Source organism: Tympanuchus pallidicinctus, unplaced genomic scaffold (genome assembly GCF_026119805.1).
Source record: "Tympanuchus pallidicinctus isolate F22 unplaced genomic scaffold, pur_lepc_1.0 scaffold3, whole genome shotgun sequence".
Taxonomy (NCBI): domain Eukaryota; kingdom Metazoa; phylum Chordata; class Aves; order Galliformes; family Phasianidae; genus Tympanuchus; species Tympanuchus pallidicinctus.
Window position 1 is genome coordinate 58,842,159 of NW_026294747.1, and position 21,994 is coordinate 58,864,152.

Sequence of the window (21,994 nt, forward strand, 5' to 3'; positions counted from 1 at the left end):
AGCGGCTCGGAACTTCTCCTAGGGGCTTGGAGCTCCTCAGAGGGGCTCGGAACGACTTGGAGGAGCTCGAACCTGCTTGGAAGGACTCGGAGCTGCTCGGAAGGGCTCGGAGCTGCTTGGAAGGACTCGGAGCGGCTCGGCGCGGCACGAAAGCGGCGCGGAGCTTCTCCGAGGGGCTCGGAGTGGCTCGGTGGGGCTCGGAGCTCTTCGGAAGGGCTAGGAACGATTCGCAGCGGCTCGGAGCTGCTCGGAAGGACTCAGAGCGGCGCAAAAGCGGCTCGGAGCGGCACGAAAGCGGCTCGGAGCTGCTCGATCAGGCTCAGAGCTCCTCGGAGGGGCTCGGAACGACTCGCAGCGGCTCGGAGCTGCCCGGAAGGACTCGGAGCAGCTCGCAGCAGCGCGAAAGCTGCTCGGAGCGGCTCGGAGCTCCTCGGAGTGGCTCGGAACCACACGGAAAGGCTCGGAGCTGCTCGAAAGGACTCGGAGTGGCTCGGAGCGGCAGAAAAGCGGCTCGGAGCTGCTCGGAAGGACTCGGAGCCGCACGAAAGCGGCGCGGAGCTTCTCCGAGGGGCTCGGAGCGGCACGGTGGGGCTCGGAGCTCCTCGGAAGGGCTACGAACGACTCGCAGCAGCTCGGAGCTACTTGGAAGGACTCGGAGCAGCTCGGAGCGGCGCGAAAGCTGTTCAGAGCGGCTCGGAGCTCCTCGGAGAGGCTCGGAGCGGCTCGGACGGGCTTGGAGCTGCTCGGAGGGGCTCGGAGCGGCTTGCAACTCCTCGGAGGGGCTCGTAACGACTCGGAAAGGCTCGGAGCAGCTCGGAAGGGCTCGGAGCGACTCGCAGCGGCTCACTGCGGCTCGGAGATTCTCGGTCGCGTTACCGGTGTGCAGCAGCACCGACACGAGCATGTCTCGGGAAAGCAATACATTTGAGCAAATCCGGGCTCTGTGACGCGCTATATATACGCGCCGGTTTCTGCCACGCCAGGCGCACACACCAGCCGTGGCACGGTAATACACATGCGCCAGCTCAGCACCGAACAGCGTATGCGGCTTCTTGGCACAGCACTGCGCATGCATCGGTTACTGCGTGTAGCCCGCATGCATCGACTTCCTGCAGGCAGTACACATGCGCCTTGCTGGACATCGCACTGCGCATGCGTCAGTTTCCTCACCGCAGAGCGCATATGCAATTCTCCTGGCTGCAGCGCGCATGAGGCAAGTCCAGACAGGACTCTTTCGTGCAAAATTCACATCTGCTTTTACATGCTCGTTGTTGGGCACCGATTGGTTACGCGGGGTCACCAGAGACCGCGGAAAAAAAAGTTGGATGCAGTTCTGCATGTTGGCCACACGGGGGCAGTAAGAACTGCGAAAAAAACTTCTTTGCAGTTTCGCATATTGGCCACACGAGGGCAGCACAGAGAGCGGAAAACACTTCAGTGCAGTTCCGCATATTGGCCACACGAGGGCAGCACAGACAGCAAAAAAACCTTCGTTGCAGTTCCGCATATCGGCCACACGAGGGCAGCACAGACAGCAAAAAAACCTTCGTTGCAGTTCCGCATATCGGCCACACGAGGGCAGCAGAGAGACGGCGGAAAAAAACTTGGTTGCAGTTCCGCAAATCGGCCACACGAGGGCAGCACAGAGAGCGGAAAAAAATTCCCTGGGCGTCCAGGCGGTTCTGGAATATCTCCAGACAAGGAGAAGCCACAGCCTCCCCGGGCAGCCTGTTCCAGAGCTGCGCCATCCTCACCGTGAAGAACTCCCTTCTCGTCCACGGGCGGAACTTCCCGTGCTCCACTTTGCAGCTATTTCCCCTTGCTTGGGGCCGCGCAGGGCTCCTCTCCCTGTCCCGCACAGCTCTCCCAGAATCACAGAATCACAGAATCACCCGGGTTGGAAGGGACCTCAAGGATCATGTAGTTCCAACCCCCCTGCCCAGCAGGGCCACCAAACATACACATTCAGATCAGGTTGCCCAGGACCCCGTCCAACCTGGCCTTGAACACGTCCAAGGACGGGGCATCCACAACCTCCCTGGGCAGCCCGTTCCAGGGCCTAACTACTCTCCTTGTGAAGAACTTCCCCCTAACATCCAACCTAAATCTTTCCTCCTTCAACTTGGATCCATTTCCCCTCGTCCTGCTGTTGTCAGCCCTTCTGAAGAGTTTACTCCCCTCCTGGGTGTAGGTTCCCTTCAGGTATTGATAGGCTGCCATGAGGTCACCCCGCAGCTTCTCTTCTCCAGGCTGAACAAGCCCAACTCCCTCAGCCTGTCCTCATAGGGGAGGTGCTCCAGCCCCCTGATCATCTTAGTCGCCCTCCTCTGGACCCTTTCCAACATCTCAATGTCTTTCTCGTACTGAGGGCTCCACACCTGGACACAGTACTCCAGATGGGGCCTCACAAGAGCCGAGTAGAGAGGGACAATCACCTCCCTGTCCCTGCTGACCACCACTCTCCTGATGGAGCCCAGGATCCCATTTGCCTTTCGAGCTGCCAGAGCGCACTGCTGGCTCATGTTCAGTCTCTCGTCCATCAGGAACCCCCAGGTCCTTCTCTGCCGAGCTGCTCTCAAGGCCCACTCCTCCCAGCCTGTACGGGTGCCTGGGGTTCTTCCGGCTCAAATGCAAAACCTTGCACTTTGCCGTGCTGAACCTCATTAGGTTCACCCGAGCCCAGCCCTCCAGCCTGTCGAGGTCCCTCTGAATGGCATCCCTTCCTTCCACCGTATCAACCGCACCACTCAGCTTGGTGTCATCAGCAAACTTGCTGAGGGTGCACTCAATTCGCTCATCGATGCCATTAATAAAGATGTTAAAGAGCACCGGTCCCAAGACAGACCCTTGGGGGACACCACTTGTTACCGGCCTCCACCTGGACACAGAGCCATTGACCACCACCCTCTGTCTGCGGCCTTTCAACCAATTGCTTATCCATCGGGTCGTCCACCCATCAAATCCAGTTCCCTCCAATTTGGAGATGAGGATGTGGTGGGGGACCATGTCAAAGGCCTTGCTCAGGTCCAGGTAAATGACATCGGTCGCCTTCCCTTCGTCCACCAATGCCGTCACTCCATCATAGAAGGCCACAAGATTAGTCAGGCATGACCTTCCTTTGGTGAAGCCGTGCTGGCTGTCTCGGATCACATGCTCATTCTTTATGTGATCGAGCATGTTGTCCAGGAGGATCTGTTCCATGATCTTCCCAGGCACGGAGGTGAGACTCACCGGCCTGTAGTTCCCTGGGTCCTCCCTGCTCCCCTTCTTGTATATGGGAGTGACGTGACCCTTCCTCCAGTCATCTGGGACCTCACCTGACAGCCACGACTTCTCAAATATGATGGAGAGCGGCTCGGCAACCACCTCAGCCAGCTCCTTCAGGACCCTGGGATGCACGCCATCTGGCCCCATAGACTTGTATTCATTCAGTCTAAGGACGCACTCTCGGACTTGCTCTGCCCTTACAGTGGGGAGGGATTTACCTCCTTGGTCCCCACATAGAGGTTTGGGGATGCAGGGTTCAGGGACGTGAAAAGGACTAGAATCCTGGCCACCAGTGAAGACCAAGGTGAAGAACTCATTCAGCACCTCAGCTTTCTCTTCATCTGTTGAAGCCAGTTCTCCTTTTAAATTTACCAAAGTAGGTACGCCTGTTTTGGCCTGTCTCTTCTGGCCAATGTACCTGTAGAAGGTTTTCTTATTGTTTTTCACGTCCCTTGCCAAGTTCAGTTCTGCCTGCGCCTTGGCTTCCCTGATCCCACGTCTGCAAGTCCGGACGGCGTCCCTGTACTCTTCCCAGGTGACACAGCCTTGTTTCCAGAGCTTGTACAGACCTTTCTTCGCCCTCCGTTCTCTCAGCAGGTCCTTGCTGAGCCATGCCGGTTTCCTACCTCGCCTGCCCACTTTCTTATTCAGAGGAATGGAGACCTCTTGTGCTTCCAGAAGGGCATCTTTGAAGAGCCGCCAGCTCTCCTCAACATCCCTGTCTTTGAGGGCAGCGCGCCAGGGGATCTTGGCCAGCAATCCATTGAGTAGCTTGAAGTCTGCTTTTCTAAAGTTCAGTGTCCTGATCCTGCTCTTTGCCAGGCCCACATCGCTTGAGATCACAAACTCAACCAGGTCGTGGTCGCTGGAGCCCAGGCAGCCTCCAACCTTGACGCCTTTGATGATCTCCTCGGCGTTGGTGAGCAGCAGGTCTATCAATGCTTCACCTCTGGTCGGTCTGTCCAATACCTGAACCAGAAAGCTATCGTCAATGGATTCCAAGAGCCTTCTGGAGCTCTTGCAGCTCCCCATGTGGTTTTCCCAGCAGATGTCCGGATGGTTGAAGTCCCCCACCAGGACAAGAGCCCGTGAGCCAGACATCTCACGCATCTGGAGCAAGAAAGCCTCATCAACAGCCTCCCCTTGATCAGGTGGTCTGTAGTATACCCCTAACACCAGCTGACCTATATTAGTCCCATCTCTAATCCTAACCCACAGGCTCTCGACCTGTTCCTGACTGTTTCTCGTAGGGAGCTCCTCACAGTTTATCCAATCTCTGACATAGAGAGCAACTCCCCCACCCCTCCTACCCCGCCTATCTCTCCTAAAGAGTCTATAGCTGTCGATGGCAGTATCCCAATTGTGGGAGTCATCCCACCATGTTTCTGTGATAGCAACAAGGTCATAACTTTCCGAGTGCATCACAGTTTCCAGTTCCTCCTGCTTGTTACTCAGGCTGCGTGCATTGGTATAAAGGCACTTCAGCCAGGCTATCCGTCTCGCCACCTTTATAAGGGATCTAGGATCCCCTAGAACAGCAGCATCCCCAGCATCCCCCTGCCCTAGTCCTTCCCTATGCACTCTGCCGTCATTGCCCATGGAGTTTGGTACAAGCCCTCGAATGACCCGTTCAACCCCAGTAGCCCTTATTTTGTCCCCTTCCCCCTTCATTCAGTCAGGGACCCAGAACTGAACACAGCACTCAAGGTGAGGACTCACTAGAGCTGAGCACAGGGGGATGATCACATCCCTGCTCCTGCTGGCTCCAGCCCTTTGCCCTGCACTTCCAATCTCAACCATCCCTTCTGTGGTAGCGCTTGCATCCTCACTTAGGGCTGGGGCTGGAGCTCAAGAGCTCAACGCAACAGGAACACAGCGTGCAACTGGAAGATGCATCTCAAAGCCGACAAGAGTCAACCCTCTGAACTTGGGCACAACTCACCAACCGAGAGTCAGGCCTTGCAAACTTGGCTCATCTGAGCACATCAGAGGGGGCTGTACATCAGACCACAAGCATCCATTGCAATTGCAGCTCCACATAGAGAAGAATGCCAATTAACATGCGTGAATGAATTCACTCGCAAGCTGCACAATGAGTCTGTTCTTCATTAAAAAACCCACATGGATTCCTAAGCCAAAAAGAGAACAGCAAGAGCTAATAGTGATGGAATAGGTTCCTGGTCCTAAGCCTCATTCTCTTACCCCAATTTTCCTTGCCTCGTACCCTACCCCAATTCCTGGATGATGCCCACAGACTTAAACTCAGACCTCAACTCCATGAGCTGAACATCAACCAATCTACCCCAGAGCAGCAGGATGGCAGACACACAGCGGAAGACAACCAACCTGCAGAAGGAGCTCCGTTGGGGTTGGTCCAGATGTTTGTGTGCTGCCTTCCTGGCCCAGGCCAAGCTTGCTGAGCTGCTCCTCCTTTGTGCAGGGGGAGAGCGGTGCAGATGCTATGTGCTGGCTGTGCACAGTGTGCCTTTGACTTGATTTTCCTCTCTCCATCTTCCATTAGCAAACAGCATTTCAAATCTTTCCTTGTGAAAAAATCACCTATGTAAAAAAGAATTGGCAATCTTGCTTTTGAAGTTTCCTTATTTGTACAACTTGATGTTTTAAAGCAGAAGCTCACCTAGCAGTGACCTACCTTAGACAAGCCCAACCTGCAGGGAAAAGTCATTCCTCTGGGTGCAGAGTCTGCAGACACATTTCCAGGGGCAGCAGCCATCCCAGTTCTCAGCACAGCTTCACCAACCACAGAAATCCAGTTGATGCTCGCCGTGTTTTTCTCCCTTCTGAAACACTGCATCGCTGCAAGAAGCAAGGAGTAAAATCACAGAACCACAGAATTGGGGTTGCAGGGGTCCCCCAGTGATCATTGAGTCCAAGCTCCCTGCAAAATGGACTCCCTACAGCGGGCCGCGCAGGTGGGCGTCCAGGAGAGTCTGGAATATCTCCAGACAAGGAGAAGCCACAGCCTCCCTGGGCAGCCTGTTCCAGCGCTCCATCACCCTTGCTGTGAAGAAGATCCTTTGCATTTTGGTGCAGAACTTCCTGTGCTCCAGTTTGTGGCCATTTCCCCTTCTCCTGTCACACATTGCTGACAAGAGGTTGGCCGTGTCCTTTGGACTCCCACACTTAACAAATACATAAGCATTAATCAGATCTGCTCTCAGTCTTCTTTCCTCAAGGCTGAACAGACCCAGGTCCCCCAGCCTTTCCATACCGAGGAGATGCTCCAAGCCCTTTATCATCTTCCTGGCCTTCTGTTGGACTCTCTCCAAGAGATCCTTGTCATTTCTGTACCATGAAGGGAGCCCAGAACTGGATGCAATACTGCAGGTGAGGCCTGACCAGGGCAGAGCAGAGTGGGAAAATCACCTCCCTTGCTCTGCTGGCCGCGCTCCTTTTAAAGCGCCATAGGATCCAATTGGTCTTCTTGGCCAGCAGGGCACACTGCTGGCTCATGGCCGACCTGTCGTCCACCAGGACCCCCAGGTCCTTCTCTGCAGAGCTCCTCTCCAGCCAGTCACGTCCCAGCCTGTACTGATACTTGCGGCCATTCCTTCCCAGGTGCAAGGCTCAACACTTGCTTTTGTTCCATCTCATCTGGTTTGTTTCTGCCCAGCTCCCCACCCTGAATGGCAGCACAGGCTTTTGGTGTGCCAACCAGGAGTGAGCACGTTTGTTCTGCCCTGTGCTGGGCTCTCTCTCTCTCCACCCTGCACATTTGCCTTATTTTGTGCCTGGCTTAATTCAGAACACCCCAAATCTTTATCTTTTCACTCTGCTCAGCACCTTTCTTAGTAGAAGGCAAACAGCTCTTTCACAAGAGGGCTGTAAGTTCAGTAAAGCCAGTACTACAGACAGAAAATACTAAAAGCTTCTACAGCACAAACACAATCTCCCCTTCACAACCAGACCCAGCACCAACCCCCGGGAGCACCGCCGCTCACAGCTCTCCAGCCGCACTCTGCGCCGCCGATCACCACCACTGAGCTCAGCCAGTAAACCAGTTCTCAGCCCACCTCATCATCCACTCCTCTATCCCACACTTTCTCAGCTTCATTACCAGGATGACGTGGGAGACTGTAACAAAACATTGCTGAAGTCAAGGTAGACAACATCCACTGCAGTACCTGAAATGGTCCATTCCATCCCACTCAGGCTGAAGCCTTGATTTCTGCCAGGCGCGTATTAGGACCAGTCTCCAACACGGGATGAGTGCACTGGAAATTCCAGAGGTGGAGTTTGAGCCAACAGCCCACATCCCTTAAGGGGTAACAGAGCAGCAGACAACCCGAGTATACAGTTCTGGAGAAACTTACCCTTGGTTTCAAGAGCGGGCATCTCACCATTCCCAAGTACAGCAACCCAAACAGCACTTCGTGTGGTGATACTCCTAAGCCTTTTCTGTGAGTGGTTTGTATTCTGACAAGGGCTACAGGCAAACACTTTGTCCATGGTAATTTGGTCTCTGAAACCAATTTTGACAAGTGCTTCTTCAGCATCTGATTGATTCATTCTACTTTCCCTGAAGAAGGAGGGTGCCACAGAGTATGGAGCTCCCACTTTATTTCTAAAGTTCTCATCAGCTCCTGTAGGACCTGTGAAGTAAAGAGGCTTCCATTATCTGAGTCCATATTCTGCACAATCCCACATGTAGAGATTGTGTCAGAATGTAGAGTCCTCAGTGCAGAAGAGACATGGACCTGTTGGATCACATCAGAGGATGGCCACAAAAAAAAAAAACAAAAAAAAACAAGGGATCAAACAGCTCTCCTCCAAAGACAGGCTGAGAGAGCTGGGGCTGTTCAGCACGGAGAAGTGAAGGCTCCAAGGTGACCTGGTAACAGCCGTTTGATACTTAAATTGGAGCAAAAGGAAAGAACAAAGGAAAATTTAGGTTAGGTGTAAGGAAAATATCTTTTACAGTAAGGGTGGTGAGGCAGTGGAACAGGTTGCCCAGAGATGTGCTGGATGCCCTGTCCCTTCCAAGGTGAGGTTGGATAGGGCTCTGATCTAGCTGTGAACATCCCTGTTCCTTGTGGGGAGTCGGAATAGATCATCACAAATGGTTTCTTCCGACTCTAAGGAGTCTATGGTGTGACAGCTGATGCCATGAGGAACGGTGACACAAAGGACGTCGATGGCCTGGTGAGCAATCAGGGCAGGCAGGGAAGCCTGAGTGCTCAGCAGCTCTGGGGACACTCAGCAAGTAGTGCAACCAGGAAGATCCACATCAGCACAGAGCCTGTCCATGACAGTCCCAGTATTCAGCACACCAGAGGCCTTGTTTCATCACACTGGGTCCTGTAGCTGCAGAGCTAGCTATTTTACAGGAGTCAGGGGGTGGAAGGAAGGGGGGAGGCTGGCATTTCCCCCAGAAAACAATTGAAGGGCACCATAAAGACAGGCAAAGCAGATAGAGCTACTCTAAACCAGCTTAGGATCCCCATAGGAATGGAAAGATCAAAACCCTACAATAAAGAAAGAATTGCTTACCTCTTTCCAAGAACCAGAGCCCCCCAACAACCCATAGGAGGGGGAGGGTGAAGAGACTGGGAAGAGACACTGCCTTTGGGGCTGCCAGCTCTCAGATGAGGTGAGGGAGGGCTGGAGCCAGGCTCAGCCCCATCTGCCCCACGGCTGCATTGCTTCCACCTGTGCAGGCAGGGCTGCACCCCTCACCAGGTGCTCCATCACTGCTTCCGGCTGTGATCTCAAAGTTCCCCTAAAAGCAGGAAGGAAAAAATAAAGAAAAAAAAACAACAACACCAGCAGCCAATTGGGTCTGCCTGTCTGGCAAGGGGAGGTTTATCCATGGACGAGCTAGGATGGCCCATGTATTTTGATTCCAGTCTGTCCTCCATGGCAATTGGTGACATTTGTAATAAATAGGGGAGCACAGATTTCAGTGCTGATACAGCGAGGTGCTGAGAAGCTGCACGTGCAGCACAAGGGCTGAGATGAGCGGCGTCAATGGAGCGAGTGCTGGCTGCCCAGCTGCCAAGCTCAGCTTACGGCTCCCCAGGGAGAAACGCACGTCATCTCCTCACACAGCAATTAAAGGCCGCTGTGACGTTATTGGAGGGTTTGATGTCCTCAGTTGGTGAACCTGGCACCTGCCTGTATGGCAGAGTGTGGCCTTTGGGCTCCAACAGCAATCCAAACCCCACAGAAACAGGCAGGCTGCAATGTGTCCTTCGTGCAGCCCTGCGCTGCTCTTGTCAGAGATCGCTGACAGTGCCCCATTGCTGCTGCGGCTCGACGCGGGATTGCTGAAGTCGCTGCAGATGGAGAGAAAAGACAGATCATCTCCAGAAAGCACTGCCCGTACAACTTGCCCACGTGCGTGGGGCACGAGCCCTATTTTGGGGACAATGACCCCCACTTGTGGGGCACTACCCCCCCCAATGTCACAGCCATGCGCTGAGGGCACCATCACCCCACTGCACACGGCCATCAACTCGTCCCAGGACTCCACGCACCCCACAGCCATCCCTACCCCCGTCCTCAACCCCACAGTGACATTAGCAAGGAGCAAAGTGGGGCAGGGGACATGGGGGGACTTGAGGGGACATGAGAGGGCATATGGGGACACAGGGATGTGTGAGGACATGGGGGGACATGGGTTTGATGTGTGGAGTCAGAAATACAGAGGTGAGAGGAGGTGACACAGGGAGGTGGCAGGCCGTGCCAGGAGGTGCCGGTGCCATTCGAGCAGCACTGCAGGGCAGATGAGCAGCACCAGCCCAACCTGGGGGCGATGGTGATGCTCCAGGATGAGGAGCTGATATTGGTCTTCCAGCAGGTAGGAGTTTGTTATCCATACATAATACTGTACTTCTTCGGCTGTTTTAAAATCAGTGATAGTATGCGGTCTGATCCCATGTCTTTGAAAAGTGCGGTTTAAGGATTGTCAGCTGAGAAGATCAGCAGAACATGGGGCCATTGCAGGGAGAAGGCATGGGGAAGGAAGTGTGGAAAGCAAGGAGAAAACCTGAAAAAGGAATGGGCGAAGAAAGGGGGCAAGACATAGGGGAATGAAGGGGAATGGACTGAATAGCTGTAGAGCAGCCTAAAAAGCAGCAAGAAGCTCTGGGAGGACTGTAGTATGCCAGATTCTGTATCAGGTGTGTATCTGTGTGCATGTTGTCATTACCTGCTTGGGTCAGGGTTCTTGTCAGTTCTGAGCTCCTGCAGTGGGAAGAGCTCGAGCAACTGGTGCAGTTGCTGCAGTCCTCTGGGATGGGGGAGTGCTTGATAAGGACAGCCCTGCAGCCCTCAGCTGGACAAACTTGCTCCATGTGCCCAGACTGGGAGCTGCACGGTGCCCGGCTGCACTGCTCCAGCTCAGAGCCCACTACCTGCAGCTGCATCTTTGCTTCCTTCCCTCCTGCCCAGAGCCTTGAGGGTGCTCCCACAGTCCCCTGCCCACCCCCAAAATGTCAGAGAAGACAGCTGGCAGCGAGCTGCAGGAATCCCAGCACCCTGTTTTCCTTCTGCCTGCAGCTCTCTCCTCCTCTGCCACACAGGACTCCAGCCTGCGAAATGGGAACGGTTGGGGGGAAAGGGAGTGCTGGCAGGAGCGACCGCTGCAGCTGGCCGGGGAGGGTCTGCGTACCCCGTGCCCTTCTGGGCTGTCTGTCCAGCTGCAGGAAGACCAGGGTAGGGCAGCTGAGAAGCTGCCCCCATCAGAGGGGGGTACAAGCTGTCCTTCCACAGAGACATTCCTCTCACAGCCAGATGCACCCACACAACTCTCAGGCCATCTTGCCAATGGCAGCTGTGACACATCAATTCTTTCTAGGCAGGTGAATTAATTTTTTCCATCTGTAAACTTAGGGGGAGAACTGCAGTTTTTGTTCCTTTGTAGGAACACTGTCATGGTCCACACAGAACTCAAAACTGCAGCTTTGTGCTAGATCTGGCTGCTTAGACTTGCTAGGACCTAAAACTTCCCATTTTATGGCATGAAAAGAACAAAAAGCCAAAAATGAAACCTGCAGTGAAAGAAAGGCTTTTGAAGAAAAATACGTGGAAGTATAAACAAGACAGAGGCTGAGCAAACATTAACACGGCCCAGCGCTTTGTGCCAATGGGCTCTAATCCCATTATCGTTAAATTTGCTGGGCAGTTGCATTTTGGTATTTGAACATTTAGAAACAATGCAACAGACGCTGGCAAAAAGAAAAAATTAAAAAAAAAAACCAACTCCTTTTTTACAGCTATTTATAAGCACTTGGCACAGCTCTCCTGGGTTTGGAGTAGTTTCCCTCTTTCTTCTTCGTCTTTACCCCCACAACCCCTCCACTTCTAACTTCGCGCTCCTCTCCCCTCCTCACAGCACACAGTGCGGATCGCCAGGCGCTGCGCCGCCGCTCCCCCAGTCCCGTCGGAAAACTTCTTTCCGCGGTCTCTGCTGCCACCTCGTGGCCAATGCGCGGAACGGCCGCTGTCTGCCGCCGAGTCCTGCCAGCAGCACAACGCATGTGCCCACAAATGCGGAAGTGGCGTTTTAACCACTCTGCGCAGCTAATCCTCCACTCTCTATGGTGATCAGTCCTCCAGCTAATAGCGAACATGCGCCCATCAACTTAACAATAGCAATTTTTTCGAAACACCACAGGTACGGGCAAAGCAGCCGATTCTCGGACCGCCGGCTCAGCGATCTTCTCCCCCTTTTAATCCAGGATGCCCCTCATTTATTTCCGCCGTTTTGTGCCTGAACCCACCAAGGAACGGAGCGGTTGGGCTCACAGCTGCTCCACAGCGCCTCGTGCCACGCAATTTGCTCGCCACCCCTGTGAATTAGCGAACGGCCCTTCCAGCCCCAGCCCCGCACCTTCCCCCAGCCGCGTAAAAGCCCTCGCAGCGACAGCGGAACGTGAGCAGCCCGGAGATTCACTGTCGCGGTACCGGCGCCCAGGAACACCGACTCCACAGAAACCCGGGACCAGAAGTCTCAGGAAAGCAATACGCATGCACGAATCAGGGCACTGCTTCACTCCAGCGCCAGTCCCGGCGCAGAACTGCGCGTGTGCCTTTATCGGCTCGGCGCCACTCTCGGCGCCGCACTGCGCAAGCGCCGCTGGCGGCATCACGCTGCAGACATGCAAGTAAGCTGCTGCCAGCTGTGCTCGTAGAGCTGCAGCCCTCGCCTGGTGCTCAGTCACTGCTTCAGGTCGTGACCTCACAGCTCCCATACAGCCATAAGGCAAAAAAAAAAGTAAAATGAATGTCTGCCAAAGGTGGTTTATCAATGGATGAGCTGCAATGACCAATGTGTGTGGATCGCAGTCTGTCCTCAAAGACATTTCTAGCAGATAGGGTAGCAGACATTTTAGTACTGACACAAAGCCCTGGGTCCCTAGGAACCTCCAGTGTATTCCAGTCTGCCCCATCAGATACCTGGAGCCCCCTTGGGTTCTGCAGCGCATCTGTGGGTCAACCCCTGTACTCAAAGTCACACGAGTGCCCCTCAGTGAGAAACATTCAGCTTGAACCATTGCCCATCAGGATCACATGGAGCAAAAGAGTCACCCCTTCCAAGACCCCCAGTGTGTGCATGTTTGAACCTGGAGGACTTCTACCATAGCGATGAGGGGCACAGAGCAGAGACAGCAGAGCAATGTGCTGCACAACTGCAGTTGCAGTGGTGTGCAGGACAGTGCCCTCTATGGGCCCCTGGGTCCCTGTGCCCCCCACAGACCCCACAGCATGGTCCGCACAGCCCTCCACGGGGCCCGAGATTCTCTGTGAACCCAAATACCTTCCATGGTGCCCTGCATACCTCTCATCCCCTTTTGGACCCCCATGGTCCTCCACAATCCCCTATAGACCCGCACGTCCCTCATTTCCCCTACTGACTCCCATGTCCCCTATGATCCTGTGCTCCACTATGGTCCCTGTGCCATTCTGTGCTCACTGAGGTTCCCCACAGACCCCAAAGTCTCATACAGACACAACAATGGTCCCCCACAGTCCCCACAGACTCCCATGATTCCCTATAGACAGGTCTCGCCAATCCCTGTGCCTCACTTTTGTGGCCCCCTTGGCACCCCGCAGCACCCACCCCCACCCTACATCCCCTTCTGCTGTGGGGTGGAAGGAAGTGGTAGCCCCAAGGTGTGGCCCTCCTCGCAGTGGTCCTCACGGGCACGGTGCTAGGGGGGTGAGGGGAGTTGCAGCATGGGGGTTGTGGGGGAGACATGGAGACACTGGAGTAGTTCTTGGGATGAATGAGGTGCTGTGGGGCACTGTGGGGTGCTATGAGGCTGTCACTGCCCCAACTCCACAGCCGTCTTGGTTGTGGAGTTTGTCCTCTTCTGATTTTTCCCTTGAAATAGCTGCAGAAACAACAAACGCTGTCTGCTCCTGTTTAGCCTCACTGTTGGTTGAACGGCTCACGAGAGCTTGCTTTGTGCTTGCAGCGGCACCGTTTGCACCTTGTGAACTGCAGCCGTAGCTTTGGTTTCCTTCTGAACGCTCTCCTAGCATCTGAAACAATCGACCTTCCTGGACAAAGAGCGCAGGAAAGGATGGGGCGAAATGGGCACGGCCACCTGTCTGGGCCATTGCCATTGCTGATTAGTCTGGGTAGAGAGAGATGCGTCTTGGCATTGCCTGGCGAGCGCCTGCTGCACACCAGGAAGAGATACAGCTGTTCTTAGCCTTGCCGTTCCTTCTTGTGTGCCCATGATAAGGACGGAGTGCACTTCCTGCAGCTTTCTCTGCTGACATGCTCCTCAGCCTGAAATCCTCCTCGTTTGCCCTCAGCTCCTCACCATGGCCTGTGCTCTGTGTTTCAGGCTGAGAACAACGGGAAGCCCCTGCTGGTCCGTGAGGAGTCATCTCTTAATATCCCAGCTATTGCTGCTGCCCACGTTATTAAGAGATACGTTGCCCAGGCACCGGGTGAACTCTCCTTGGAGGTAAGCAGTTAAGGGCATTCCTTGTTGTCCTGTACAGAAGAGTATAACATGTGAAGCTATCAGGAATATTCTCAGACACCTTCCGAATGTTTGGTGAGGTGAAGCTCAGAAGGTGCGGCTCCAGATTAGACTTGCACTGGGTTGGATGCAGGGAGGAGTTCAGCCATCTCTAAACTATGGCTCTATTTGGCATTTGAATCTTCTGTTCAGACAGAAGAGATGCGTGCAGAGATTTGGCCCAATCCTCCTGTGCCCTTTAGGACTGGACTTGGGGAAATTCTAGGATGGCTTGGGATGGAAGGGAGCTCAAAGATCATCAAGCTCCAAGCCCCGTGCCTCAAGCTGGGCTGCCAACCAAACTCCACATTTAATGCAAGACGAGACCCCGCGGTCCAGGTCCCCATCCAAGCTGGCCTTGGATTCCTCCAGTAAGCACTTGCTCATCATGTTCTTCCCGTTTTGAGGTGCTCTGCAGAATGTGTTGTGCTCAGCCTCGTCCAACGGAGCCAAGCCTAAAACGAACTGGTTTCTTCCTTTTGTTGTGCAGTGCCAAAGAAGCGCGGCAAGCTCCTCACCTTCCTTCGTTCCGTGGTGAAGCCCAAAGCAACGGAAAGAGCAGGAGGTGGAGAAGGAGAGGGTGTTCGGCCGTGACCTGGGAGAGCATCTTCTCCACTCTGGTCGTGATGGTAAGGGACAGCCCATTCCTGAGAGCTTCCCTGTTTGGGGACCTAGAGATGAAAGGGAGATGGTATCTAGATAGGTGCAGGTTGATACCAGTGGAGAAACGGGGAATGGGAGTTGAGGACTGAAAGATCAACTGAGGAGGTGATGGCTGCAAGGGAAATGCTCCTAAGGGACAAACGCATTTGCATTTGCTTAAAGCAAAGCCTGTAAGCCAATCCCCTGGTAGCCTGAAAAGAAAGGAAGCCTTTTGCATCAGTTTCCCAGCTCCTTCCGGGCGTGAGATTTTCCACCTCCATTCCCGTGGGAGCTGTGATGGGACTTGCAATGTCTGCGGCTTCCCCGGAATTACTTTCTCCAGGCTGATTCCTAGGTCCTGGCATTTCTGGAATGCAAAGAACACATCTGTGTCCAGTTTCCTCACCAGCTCCTGCGGAGGTGTCTCTGACAGCTGTCCCCTTCAAGGAAGAACCTAGCAGTAGCCTGGCTGGGTTTAGTGGATGGGATGTGACGGGAGCGCAGCCTGAGGCAGGACTTGACTGAGGAGCTCCAGTAACCGCCGGCACGTGTTCTTTAGTCCCCCAGGTCCTCCAGAGCTGCGCCGAGTTCATCGAGCAGCATGGCGTGGTGCAGGGGATATACCGCCTGTCCGGCGTGGCGTCCAACGTCCAGAGACTGCGGTAAGAGTGCTGCGACTGACAGACACAGCTGCCAGCAGGGGCACGTGCCCTGTTGCGGGCGTTCAGAGGCCTGCGGGCAATGCCTTAGCACAGAGAAAAGGTCTCCTTTGGGAACATCCCATCCAGCACGGCTGACGTGGTGCTGGTGGCCGAGTGTTTGTGTTCTCCTGTACATCAGGAAGCCCTTCCAACTCTTGATTGCATTGGGTGTGGCTTTTGACTTGCTTTCCTCTTTCTCAACCGCTTTCGTGTCCTTCTCTGCAGCCAGGAATTTGAGTCTGAGCAGGTTCCTGAGCTAACCGTCCGCGACGTTCACAGCGCGAGCTCCCTCTGCAAAATGTACTTCAGGGAGCTCCCGACCCCCCTGCTGACCGACCAGCTGTACGACAAGTTCTCGGTAAGCACGAGGCAACGCCTTTCCTTTCCCTCTTCGCTGGGCCTCTTGGGAGATGGCTGCAGCAGTGCCCCAGCTCTGAGGCCCTTCTTCTGTTAGCCCCATGGGGTTTACTCGCAAGTCTTTGCCACATCCTGCATCGTGCTGATGCCGCTTCTGGTGGCCCCAGGAGGTGGTTATTTGCATATTCACAGTGCTTGCGAGAATTCCTGTGTTGTTTGTTTGTTTGTTTGTTTTTTTGCTATTCCCCAGCTATTTCTGGAACAGGAAGGGGATTAATAGCCAAGCGTACTTGGAGATGAATGCCCCCTGCGAGGAGCTGAGCTGCCCAACCAGGCTGTAAACCGGCCCGGTGCTTGGACTCCTTGGCTGTGGTGGCACCAGCTGCGTGCCGCTATGTTTGCCAGATGCCTCTGGGGAGGCCTAAAAACTTTCTCAGTGCTGACCAGCAGCGCGCTGTGCCCATGGTTCCCGACCCTGCGGCAGGTATCTCGCCTGATTTGTGTCTCAATCCCTTTCTGCTCTTTTCCAGGATGCTGTTGGTGCCTCTACGGAGGAGGAGCGGCTGGTCAGAATGCGGGACGTCATCCAGCAGCTGCCTGCTCCTCACTACAGGTCAGTGCTGCCCTCAGCCTGCTGAGCTCAGCCCTGCTGCACTTCAGAGGGCAATGGTGCGATTCCAGGCTTTGTCTCACATGAGCAACACGATGCCTGGGTATGTTGAAGCGGTTGAAGGCTGCACCGGTTTAATTTACAGGGTTAATTTATTGGGTCAGTTCCTGGGCACGGGGGCAGGCTTGGTGCAGCTGATGGCTGTGGCTGTGCTGTGCTGGTGCTGGGTGCTGCAGCGTGGCACTTGGTCAAGTTGGGTCTACTTCATCTTCAGCATCAGTAGCAGTAATAACAACTAGTGTGAATTGAGGTTTGCTTTGTGAGTGGCAGCACAGCATGCTGGCTGGTGCTGAACATTTGCCCCTCTTGTTTCCCAGGACCCTGGTGTTCCTGATGAGACACTTGGCCTGTCTGTCTGCGAACAGCTCTGTCACCAACATGCACGCAAAGAACTTAGCCATTGTGTGGGCTCCAAACCTCCTAAGGTAAACTTCTTTTTCCGTTTCAACAGAACGCTTACATCTGTTCTCCAGTAGAATAAAGCAGTCCCCCCTTCTTCTGCACCACATGTGCTCTTCTCCTGTAAAATGTGCAGTGAGTGGCTGACAGCAGAGCAGGAGCCTGGACTGTTCTCCAACCCCGCGTGGGCACAATTTCTAGCTGAGCATTGCTGCTCTCTTGTTTAGATGGGACTGCTGTGTCCTTGATCAGCCAGGAGAACTTCTTCAGTGGCATCTCTTATATGCCCGCTGCGGAAGTCTCCTGAGAACAAATGTGACAGCTTTGGGCTGCAGTAATTCAGACCTGGGGAAGCGATCTTGGCTGAATGACGTCTAAAACCTGCCTTTTCTACAGATCACAGCAGAGCAAGTCTGCCTGCGCCAGCGGGAGAGCTGCCTGCACGGAACTGCAGACGCAGTCGGCCGTGGTGGAATTCATCATCGACCACACAGACGTCCTCTTCTGCTCCACATCCGGATCGGACATTGCAGATGGAGCAGGTGAGTGTCTTCCTCCATTAGCTTTATCTTGGTCAGACATCTGGATCAAATGCAGGCCTTTTCCAAGTCCTTTGAAATACACTTTTCCTGTTGAGGGAACAGCAGACTTCTGGGCTTAGATTGGAATCTGGCGTCCAGTTGCTGGATGCTGAGAATGTGCAAGCCCAAACTTGACAAGGAGAAAAAACCATCACTGTCATTATGATGTTTTGCAAGCAGGTGAAGCTTGATTAACGTGTGGCAACGAAGCTTTCTCAGTTCCCTGCCCCCATTTTCTAGGGATTGTGTTTGCCTGTTTCGATACAGGGAGCTGCTCTTAATTATGACTGCGTCCTTTGCCATAGACACACCTCTGAGCACATGGTTGTTTTGAGCTGCTCTTCTTCCAGTGGCTCGGTTAAGCAAGTCTGAGGAAAACACAGCAGCTCCCCCGGACCTGCGATGGCTGTGCTGCCGCTTTCTGATCCTGGCTCTCACCTGTGGTTTTCCCTTCCAGGGCACAGTTCTGTCTCAGGGCCCCAGTCTGTGCGGACCTCTTACCCTGCCACAGAGCTGCTCAGCCTGGAGGAGGCGCAGGCACGGAGGCGAGGCCACAGCAGCTCTCCTGTCGTTGTGACAGAGAGCAGTGACATAGAGGTGGAAGAAGGCCCCACAGCTGTACGGGGGAAATTCCACACCATCATCGACTTTCCATCTGAAAGGTAAAGAGGACTTTATTTTCCAGCAACTGTCATCATTCTGTCATCACTGTTTGGGTGGGTTGTGTTTTTCTTTTTCCCCCATTATTTCCCGTGCCTAAACTTGCGGAAACCAAATTAAACTGATGGTGCCTGAAGTGTTGCAGTGAATCTCCACTGCCTTTGCACTGTGAGATTCAGTTAACATCGAGTTGCCCGCCAGGCTCAGTTTAGCCACACAAGGCTGGCATTCCCTCCTTGCTGGGCAGGCAGTCACGAGCTGCATGAAGCCACGCTGACATCTGTCCTGGCCTGTGCTGGCTGTACCTGGAAACGTTGGGGTTTTCCAGATTTCAGAGCCTCGTGCCTGAATCCAGTTCTGGTTCTCCTCTACGCAGAGCTGTTGGTCAGACCTGCTGACACTAGAAACTAGACATGGCAGTGAAATGGGCTGATGAGCTGTCAGTGTCAGAGTCAGAGATGCTTTTGAAGTTCCTTTATGGCTGTGCAATTCCTCAGCCAGCAGTTATGCCGGCCAACTCGATCAAAGCCATCCTTTGATGCTGTCCTGTACAGGTGTGGAGCCTGTGGACCTCACATGCTCTGCATCTTGCTTGACACAGTTGAGGGGAATTTAGCCAGCAAGACTTCAGGGCTGAGCTATAGGAATGGAACCATCCTCAACTGCGTGAAATGGAGCGAGTTTCTAAGCTGTGTTTCAGCAGGAACCAGGCGGTGCTAGGAATAAGCAACTGTTGGCACGAGCTCAGTGCAGCTCTTCCCTCACCCTGCGCCACGCACGACTCCCACCATTCCCTGTTTTCTCTCTCCAGACCAAGTCCACCCAGCAGCATAAAGGAATCACCAGCTGGCTGTTGGTGTTCCTGCTTCAGCCTGGGAAAACCATCCTCTGGGGCCAAACGCCAACCGCAGTGCAATGCCAGGGAGCCTGCAGAAACAGAAGTCGTAGTGCTGGCAGGTAAGGATGCAAATCCAGCTTTCAAAACCCTGCTTTTCAGCAACATAGAATTTGTGCTTTCAGTGGACTTGCACCTCCTTCTAGCATTCCAGCCCATACGTAACAACAACTTCAGTTAACTCCTGACTTTCCCAAATGAGTCTCTTGTTAAGCCAAGATCTGGACCTGCACAAGGATCATTTTCAAGACAGTGGCACTGTTGCTAGAAGCCTATTTACTTCCTTCCACCGTCACTTCATAACCAAATGTCAATGATCACTTTCGTAATTCAGCCTGTCACTTCTCAGTTTTGTTTCCCTAGGGGGGGGGGGTGAGTAGATCACAGGATTCTTTGCTCAGCTGACAGCACAGACTTAATTAACAGCTATTGCTGACTTCATTCTTTGTTCTTGTTGTTTAGAGCTGGCCAGGGACCATCTAGCATGCTGCTTAAAGTGTACTTGACAGACCACACCGAGACTGTGCTTGGACAGCAAAAGTTTGACAGTAAACCCTGTGTATTCTTCTAGGTGAATTGAACTCTTTTCGACCCAAAAGAGCCGGAGCAAGTAGCGATGCTGGGCTGTGTGCTTCCACCAATGGAGAGCTCATAGGAAGCCCAAATGGCTGAAGTTCACATGACAGACAGCCTTCCGCATAACAACAGGGATGGAAAGAAGGAGCTCATTCAAGTTCAAGCCCTCATTTCTCCCGGCTGTGCTGAAGATGCTGACCTGAGCCTGCCAGACACCACAGGCAGCCTGGACTGTGACCTGGTGCCTCTGCAGTGCAGCCCAGCCCAAGCAGAGCCCGAGTGCCCCGACAGCAGCACCTCTGTGCAGGAGCAGGTCAGCATCAACGAGGAGCAGCAGAGCCTCTTGGAGGGAGGCTTAGAATCAGGCCTCCAGTCCCAGGCACCGTGCAGCGGATCTGACAGCTCTGAGCCACTCTCTCCATGACAGGAGAGGATGAGCTCCATCTTCACCCTGGACCTCTCATGCCCTCTTGTCTTTACGTAAAAATAAAAGCACGCTGGTGCTCAATCAACGCCTTGACTGCCTTCCAAGTCTTCATTCACAGAGACTGGGATGAATGCAACACACAGCAAGGCACCCCAGCTTGCAAGGTGATGGCTGTGGAGCGCGTGCAGCGGAGCTCCGCGTTTGTTCCTGTTTTGCCTGGCATTGGGATGTCTGCAGCGAGAGCTCTGCTACCATCTGGTACGGTAGCAAATACTCTCAAACATCCTGGTTGCTGCTCATGATTTCCCAAGCTTCCTAGCTATGGCTTTGTGATGCTTTTCAGGGCTTCTTGATGCATTTTGATGCCTCAGCTGCTCCCTAGGAACTCTCTCCTCCAGCCATGTTCATTTATGCTCCCTTTTATGAGCTAGTTGTCCAGACCATCTCCAGACCTGTCATCGCCATGCTGCGGCAGGAGGAGCTCACACCAACCAATGTCAGGAGTACTGCTTGGTCCGCAGGTCCACAGCCACCTCCTCATGTCTTCAGCTACAGTTTCTCAGTCAAGTCAGATGCAGTCATGCTCCTCTGGTTTCTGTGGGTTAAATCCAAAGCAGTCAGGGTAACACAAAGGTGCTGCATCCAACACAGCGTTTCTCCAGGGGCTGCCAAAGGCAGGAGCACAACAGCACCAACCCTCTGACAGTGACATCTGTGAGTTTTAACCATCTGAGCGCTGCATCACCCCCAGCAAGTCAGTGCTTTGGCACCTCAACCTGACTCTCACACTTTCTGGACTGAATATAACTATGCTGTCATGGAGACAAACGCTTTCTATCGCATCCTCAATTCTTGCAGCCATTTACTTGCAGCCAGCACTGGGAGAGGAACAATCAAGCAGTAAAACCTTTTGCTCACCTTGCAGCATGCAAATACTACAAAAGCAGAAACAACCCTGGATGCTCTGGGTCTGCAAGATTGCACAGATGTGAGAGGTGGATTGTGTTTTTGCAGCAGATGTTTCCAGTCTTTCCACTCATTATTGCAATAATGAATAATCTTTGCTGCTACCACCATGATCTTTACCTAACAAGGAATCTTTGACTTTAACCATTTCTCAACAAGGAAGTAGACAAGGGGCATCCTGGGTTGGGGGGCGGAGGAGCGTTGCTGCGCCACCTGTCCAAGACTCGACTGCTCACCAGCACCGCCGCGGGCGGCACAAACGCGTCCTATTGGTCTTCTGGCGCATGCGCACCACTGCCTGGAGGTCTAAGAAGACTGGCGGGTGAGCTGCGCACCGCGATGAGAACACACGCGCCACGGCGGTGCGCATGCGTCCTGCTGCCTGCGGCACCAAACACAGGCGGCCGCACTTCCTCAGACTGGCCGCGCGGTGGCAGCAGAGACCGCGGAATCAACTGCTCCATAGGACTGACGCGAGCGCGCGGCGCCGCCCCCGGCCGTTCCTTCTCCTGTACGATAGGAGAAAAACGCAACGTTAGAAAGGGGCGCGAGGGGTGGTGAAGAGACTCAGAAAACCAAGATAAACTTCTCTTCTTTATCCGTTTCTTTTATCGCTAAAAAATGATCGAATCGAATTGATGCTGTCATGCTTTTTTTAATTTATTTGTTTCCCCGTGTGAATTAGGTTGTTTTAAAACATCCACACACCAACATCTAACTACTGAGCAAATCTAATGAGCACGGAATGAAGGTGCATTAGCAGAAAGCACAGGGCCATATTAGTGTTCTCTCAGCCTGCCTTGTTCATATTTTAGTATCTTTGTTCACAAATGCCTTTAATGCATTCCAAGTT

General features: G+C 53.7%; 3 long non-coding RNA genes across 3 annotated transcripts; 1 reads left to right on the forward strand and 2 right to left on the reverse strand.

The window, feature by feature from the left end:
• Positions 1-5,318: 5,318 nt before the first annotated feature.
• Positions 5,319-8,409, reverse strand: LOC128087267 (uncharacterized). The gene is made up of 5 exons (XR_008209733.1): positions 7,602-8,409; positions 7,413-7,502; positions 5,921-6,084; positions 5,614-5,826; positions 5,319-5,396 (listed from the first exon to the last, which is right to left on the reverse strand). It is a non-coding gene; the product is annotated as an uncharacterized LOC128087267 (long non-coding RNA).
• Positions 8,410-9,517: 1,108 nt separating this feature from the next.
• On the reverse strand, positions 9,518-12,330 carry LOC128087294 (uncharacterized). The gene is made up of 3 exons (XR_008209772.1): positions 12,012-12,330; positions 10,439-10,517; positions 9,518-9,563 (listed from the first exon to the last, which is right to left on the reverse strand). It is a non-coding gene; the product is annotated as an uncharacterized LOC128087294 (long non-coding RNA).
• Positions 12,331-18,100: 5,770 nt separating this feature from the next.
• On the forward strand, positions 18,101-19,830 carry LOC128087285 (uncharacterized). The gene is made up of 3 exons (XR_008209764.1): positions 18,101-18,279; positions 19,089-19,234; positions 19,744-19,830. It is a non-coding gene; the product is annotated as an uncharacterized LOC128087285 (long non-coding RNA).
• The last annotated feature ends 2,164 nt before the right edge of the window (positions 19,831-21,994 follow it).